Source organism: Heloderma suspectum, chromosome 7 (genome assembly GCF_057233095.1).
Source record: "Heloderma suspectum isolate Gila_16-S chromosome 7, 16-S_ref, whole genome shotgun sequence".
NCBI lineage: Eukaryota > Metazoa > Chordata > Lepidosauria > Squamata > Helodermatidae > Heloderma > Heloderma suspectum.
Genome location: NC_139464.1, coordinates 30,092,376 through 30,098,533, shown reverse-complemented (window position 1 = coordinate 30,098,533; position 6,158 = coordinate 30,092,376).

The following is a 6,158-nucleotide window of genomic DNA, read 5'->3' as shown; positions in this document are numbered from 1 at the left end:
TTTTAAAGAAGAAATACATTACGATCCAAGCGAAGCATACCAAAAGGTGGGATTGGCATGATGCAAATGCAAAATGTCATATGGGTCTGAGTCAACAAGGGAAACCATGAGAAATTGAGCAATCCCTAGAGATTCTCAGTTACTTAATCTTTCTTTGAAAGATGAAATCATTACGTAGCCAGAAGGGATTTATTTCTACAGGCCCTGCTCTAATCCATTCTGTACCAACCCCACTCCCTTTCCCAAAGACTGAATTAAAAGCTTTTAGATATCAAAGGATGGGTGACAGAGAAGCTTGAATCCCTAGTGTCATAAAGGGTAAGCAAAACTTGAGCATTATTGCACACTTCTGATTATTTGTCAGGTAGGGGAGCGTAGCAATTGTTCCTCTACCAATTTTGTTGAATAAATATTGCACAATTATATGATGCATGTATTAATTATGCATAGCTGCGGTCATGACTAACTGAAGTTCCATTGATTTCAATGGATCTACTCCGAATATGACTAAATCTAGTAGAGCTAAATATGACTATGACTAAATCAAGTGGCCTCTTGAAATTCTCCACCTTACTTGTGGGCAGAGAAATTTGGGAGACAATTTCACGAAATTCCTCCAGGAGGAGGAGAAATTCTCAACTGTTTCTCCCAGGTGGGGCTCCCCATTGGCAGGGCTTGTGCCACAGCTGCTTTCTTTTATGGTAAGGGTTTTGGGTTTTTTTGTGCTGTAACAGTATCAACTGTCTCGGCAGGCTGGCCCCCAGTTTGCATCCACTGCAGTGCAGGTGGGGGCAGTGTGGTGTCTGGCTCCAAGGATGAGGTGGAGTTAGTGCTCTGCCAAAAAACTTCCTCTGATTTCCTGAAAGTTTTCTCCCCCCATGAAAGAGGTTTCCATCATTCTGCCTCATTCAGGATGTTTTATAATGTATTTTTGTGGTGTTTTTGAGCTTACCTAATCACAGCTAACCTCCCAGGCTGCCTGCACATCCTGATCTGAAGAAAACCCATGGGAGGAATTATCTCATGGTGACTCAAACCGGGTTTTAATTGAGGTGTGGGAAGATGAGGAGGCTACAGGGGGCCAGAGAGATTATTGTACAATGAAAAACAGGACACTTGTGCTCACTCCTCGGCCATCTCTTAAGTAAGGTAAGCCCAAGAAACCCAAACCCTGCATTGGATTCCTGCATTGAGCAGGGGGTTGGACTCGATGGTCTTATAGGCCCCTTCTAACACTACTATTCTATGATTCTGTGAACCCAACCCATGATAATTTCTCCAAAATTTCTTCACCATTGAATTTCATTTCGAAAGCTAGTTCTCTTCTGTCAAATTGAATGAGAATGGTCAAAAAATGTGGGAGAAATTTTTGGCACAGCACTTAAATTTAGATCCAACCCATTATGTACGTGAGGAAAAGTAAAAATACCTTTCTCTTTATGAAGATGAAGCTACTGCTAGTGAGGCCCTGATGAGACTTCTGGATTTGGAAGAGGTGGGTCTTCATCCTAGAATCATGATGTGTCTTAAACCACCAGAGGGTCCTAAACTAAGCATGGACCTGTATTCCAAGGCCAGAGGAAGTAACCAAAGAGGTCAGCCCAAACTGACAAGAGCCACAGAAACAGTCTAAATCCCCACTCAGCCTTGAAGCTCATTGGGTGACTTTCAGCCAATCACCATCTTTCAGCCAAACCTACCTCACAAGGTTATCAAGAGGACAAAATGGAGTGGGGAGAATCCTTCTTGGAGGAAAGGTGGGATATATAAACGTACTAAGTAAGCAAGCAAATAAATAGGTGAAATTTATCTGTACAACTGCTTCTGCTCAAGTTCAAATCTCTCTGTAATCTCATTTTCCTTAGATTTTAGATTCTATGATCCGCTGCTATGATCTCTCCACGCTCCCTCATATGGTCTTGCTTCACATAGGTTTATTTTTTGGCGGTATCCTTATTCAGGCATTCTGGCTCTGTGTAAACATGTGAGGAGAGGTAACATGCTAGTCCTGCTCCCGCCATCGTTCCTTTTGTCACCCTGAACTCATGGAGGGTAACCTTCTGAAGAGAGCCTCCTGTATCCATGGATGCTCTCCAAGTGATTCAGAACACTGGTTTTCCAGTGTAGGGGGTGATGAACCAAATGATAGAGGGGATGGGGCTAGTGTGCTCCTTCCCCTCACAATGCAGTTTACACAGAATCAGAATGCCTGAATAGGGCTAGTGTTTCACCCACATCTTGTCTAGCCTTTGCCCATGGCCTCAACTTATCTTGCCTTGCCTCACTGTGGTCCTCCTCAGATCTTTGCCACCACACTGTCTTCTGAATTGGCCAGAGCTGGATCTAACACTACCTCTCAGCTTCAACTTCCCATCTGTAAAAGTGGGTCTGACCAATTGATCTGAGGGAATCGTAGAAGGGTTGGAAGGGGCCTAGAAGACCATCAAGTCCAACCCCCAGGAAGATGGGCTTGTGGCAGATTAATAGCCCCATCTTAACATTTCCTGGGCCCACAGAGCCAGCATGAGGGGTTGTCATCCTTGGGCATATGCCAAGGCCCCACTGCCCCAGGAAAGCTCTTTGCTGTTTCCTGACCCATGATTACTGCTGCTCATTATTGCTGTTGCCATTTGCTCACTTGCCAATTAATTTGGGTGGGGAACCAGTGATGGCAGCATTGATCATCTGCTTGCTTACTCAGTTTCCCTCTTCCTACTAGGCCCAATCTCCACTGCCATCTGGAAGGAGAAGGCAGTGAAGTGACCAACAGTTGCCGCTGCTCCTTGCTACTGTCACCAATCATTCTCTCCTGCCCACTGGTGACAGGTAGGGATGCTGGAGAAATTCAAGATGGACTAAAATGAGCCCAGATTTCTAAGAATCTGGCTTGCGGAATCTGCTGTGGACTGAACCACTCAGGCCATGCAGAATCCGTCTACTTCCAGATCTTTTTTTTTTTTTTTTTACTTTCCCAAAATGTACGCATATTTATTCATAGGAAAATACACACATTTCTGCTGAGACTGGTAAATATATGTGGGGAAAAGTTGAATGGAATGGGGGACAATACGCTAAATGTTACATATTAAGGTAAATTATGAAAATTGCAAACCCTCTTATGGAATTATTTGCATATTTTTCTGCACAATGAAAAAAAATCAAATCCGTTTGTGAGTAGACAATGGGACAAAAAGTGCCTGACAATCCACAAAACACAGACGGGGTGGATTTTACACAATCCATACATTCCTAGTGGCAGGTAAGGAAGAAGTGGAGCCCCTTCCAAGAAAGATAGGGAGCACTGGGGGTGATTTGATTTGCTGAAGGCCCCTCAAAACCGGAAGCTTCCCCTGCAGTAGCTTCACATAAGTGTTTAGGAAAGGGGGTTTCAATGATTAGGCAAAGGAAACACAGGATGTTATGACTGAAACAGAGCGGGGGGAGCAGAACTTTCAACTGTGGGAGGGGAGGGAGTTTCAGAGTGCTACATAAATCAATAATAAAAAGGCAACATTTGAGGTCCAGTGATCACTGGTGCAATCTCACTGGAAATTGCAGGACTGTTGTGAGTTGAATGGTAATATGGTTGTCCTCAAAGTAGCTTTCCCCCCCTGTCCTAGCCATTTTAGTTGTTATCCAGGAGAAAAACCACTTGTGTAATTACACTCCCCCACCATCCCCAAATAGCGGGAAGTCTCTCCTCCTGATTTTTTTTTTAAAGCATGTAGTAGTAGTAGTAGATGGGATGAAGAAAGGGGAAGGGAAAGGCAACAATAACAAAATAATGAGGCACTGACTGAAAGACAGGTCATTTGTGTCCCTCATAAGGATGCTTCTCTTGTTATAATGAATATGCATGGGGGGTAGGGGCGGGGCAAGACAGCTCCCATTGGCCCCACCTCTGTCCAGCAGCACATTTGGTATAATCTGTGAGACAGCCTACATGCTGTGTGTGCATTGATTTTGTTTGTGGAACTGGGGACCCTGCCTTTTCAAGGGTCCCCTGTTATATGTACAGAACGCCTGTGTGCAATTGATTTGTACACATGCAGGGGTCTTTTACAGATTATGCTGAATGCACATAAAAGCCAGGACAGAGCCAACGGGCATGAACCCACCCAGCCCGCTACACACATTCATTGTGATGTGCCAACTGTCCCACTGGACTCATTTCTTTGGATGTTTAGGTAATGGAACAAGAAGGAGCAATAAATACAGAGATCTTGTTAAGTAAGGAGCTTTACAATTCCATCATATGCATATTTTCATAGATGTAACATGTAAGCCCTACAGAGTTCAAATAGCCTCACTACCTAGTGTATTTAGGATTACAATTTTAATTAGATACTAAGGGCTTCATTTAACAAACATAAAATCAAGCAGGCCTTATTTATGTGACACAATTGAAGCCCAGGGGATTGTCATAAGTCTCTTGAAACAAACAGAATTATTACTGTAACAATATCAATTAAGGCTGGGAAGGTTTGAATCCCCGAACTAGTTGTTTGCCAGTTAGGTGTACAGAGCTAGCAAGTTCTTTCAAGGCCAAGCTGAATCCCTGGAATGCAATCCAGCCAAAGTTAAGCACAATTCCATTTCATTTAGATCAATGGCATTTAGTCAAGTGCTTCAGTTCCATTGATTCGAAAGGATGAAGAGCAGGTACAGAAGATCAGTGCATTTGCATGAAGTATCTCTTGCTCGACTGTGCCATTTGAGATAGCAGGTTGCAGATTCTGAGAATGATGTATTGAAAGATCAAACTCTGTACTTACAAAACTAGTTTGTCAAGGAAAGGTGTTGTAACTTAGCGTTCTCCCCAACATGAAGCTGCCACCATGAAGTCTGACTCTAAAATGGTACAACCCAGCAAAAGTGATCCTAAGTATGTTTACTCAGGAGCCCCAAGGGGTTATCCCTTGTAAGTGTATTTAAGTTGGCATTATTCTGCAATTCTATAGATCCCATATAACTTTAGGTGGCATCAGTTGTACATCTGTGGGGATTAGTGAATGCCGGACCATAACTCAAGCTTGGCCCTGAAATGAGCCCCTCCCAAACCTCCAAAATGTTTACAAGTAACATTTTCCAGAACCAAATGACACAAGTGGGAGTTCTTTCATGAATGTTATTGTGTATTTTATAACATATGTAAATTCTCCTTGAGAGATAATATTGCCTCTTGCTAAAAATTGGAATTGGTGCCGAGTGCTTGCAGAATGAATCGATCACAGTTTCATAGTGATCTGGCCCCCAAATTACACCCACTGAATATGGAATTTTGTGTCTTATTTTCTTTCACCTGCTAAGCATGCCTCAAGTGTCAGTGGAATGCAATTTAGGCCCAGTTCGGATTGAGGTGGTCTTTCTGAATGTGAGCTATTCTGCTTCAATATAGTCGGCCTAGAAATATTTTAGATAAATACAGTACCTATATTCAGACTTCTGGCAGGGCTTATGGGATTCAATGTTCCTCCATATAAAATTAAATTCCCTCCACATAGAAAAAAGAAGGCATGTTAAACTACGCTGGAATCATAGAATCGTAGTGTTGGAAGGGGCCTATAACTCCATCGAGTCCAACCCCCTGCTCCGTGCAGGAATCAAAGTCAAAGCATCCCTGACAAGAGGCTGTCCAGCTTCATCTTGAACGCCTCCAGTGTGGGAGAGCCCACTACTTCCCTAGGTAATTGGTTCCATTGTCGTACTGCTCTAACAGTCAGCAAGTTTTTCCCAATGTTCAGCCGGAATCTGGCTTCCTGTAACTTCAGCCCGTTATTCCATGTCCTGCACTCTGGGATGATCGAGAAGAGATCCTATGCTAGATCAAGCCTATGCTAGAAGGCAATGCTAGAATCATTCTTGCCATATGACTTTTCTATAGCTGTGTTCAGAAGTCACATCCAGTCCATGGTTTGGAGGATTAGGAACAAGCTGTGTGTGTGTGCCCATGTGCACATCTGCTTATTCCTCCTCCTTTGAATTTAATGGAACACATTTGCCCTCTTCCAGCATTCCATTTTTGTAAGCATGGAGAGTGATGGGGCTCCATGCTGTGGGGATGCATGCTGTAGCCCCACCCCCTCCACCAGCGACCACTCCATATTGACAGGAAGATCTGCAGTGTTGCTATAACTGCACCCAGGTAAACATTGTTA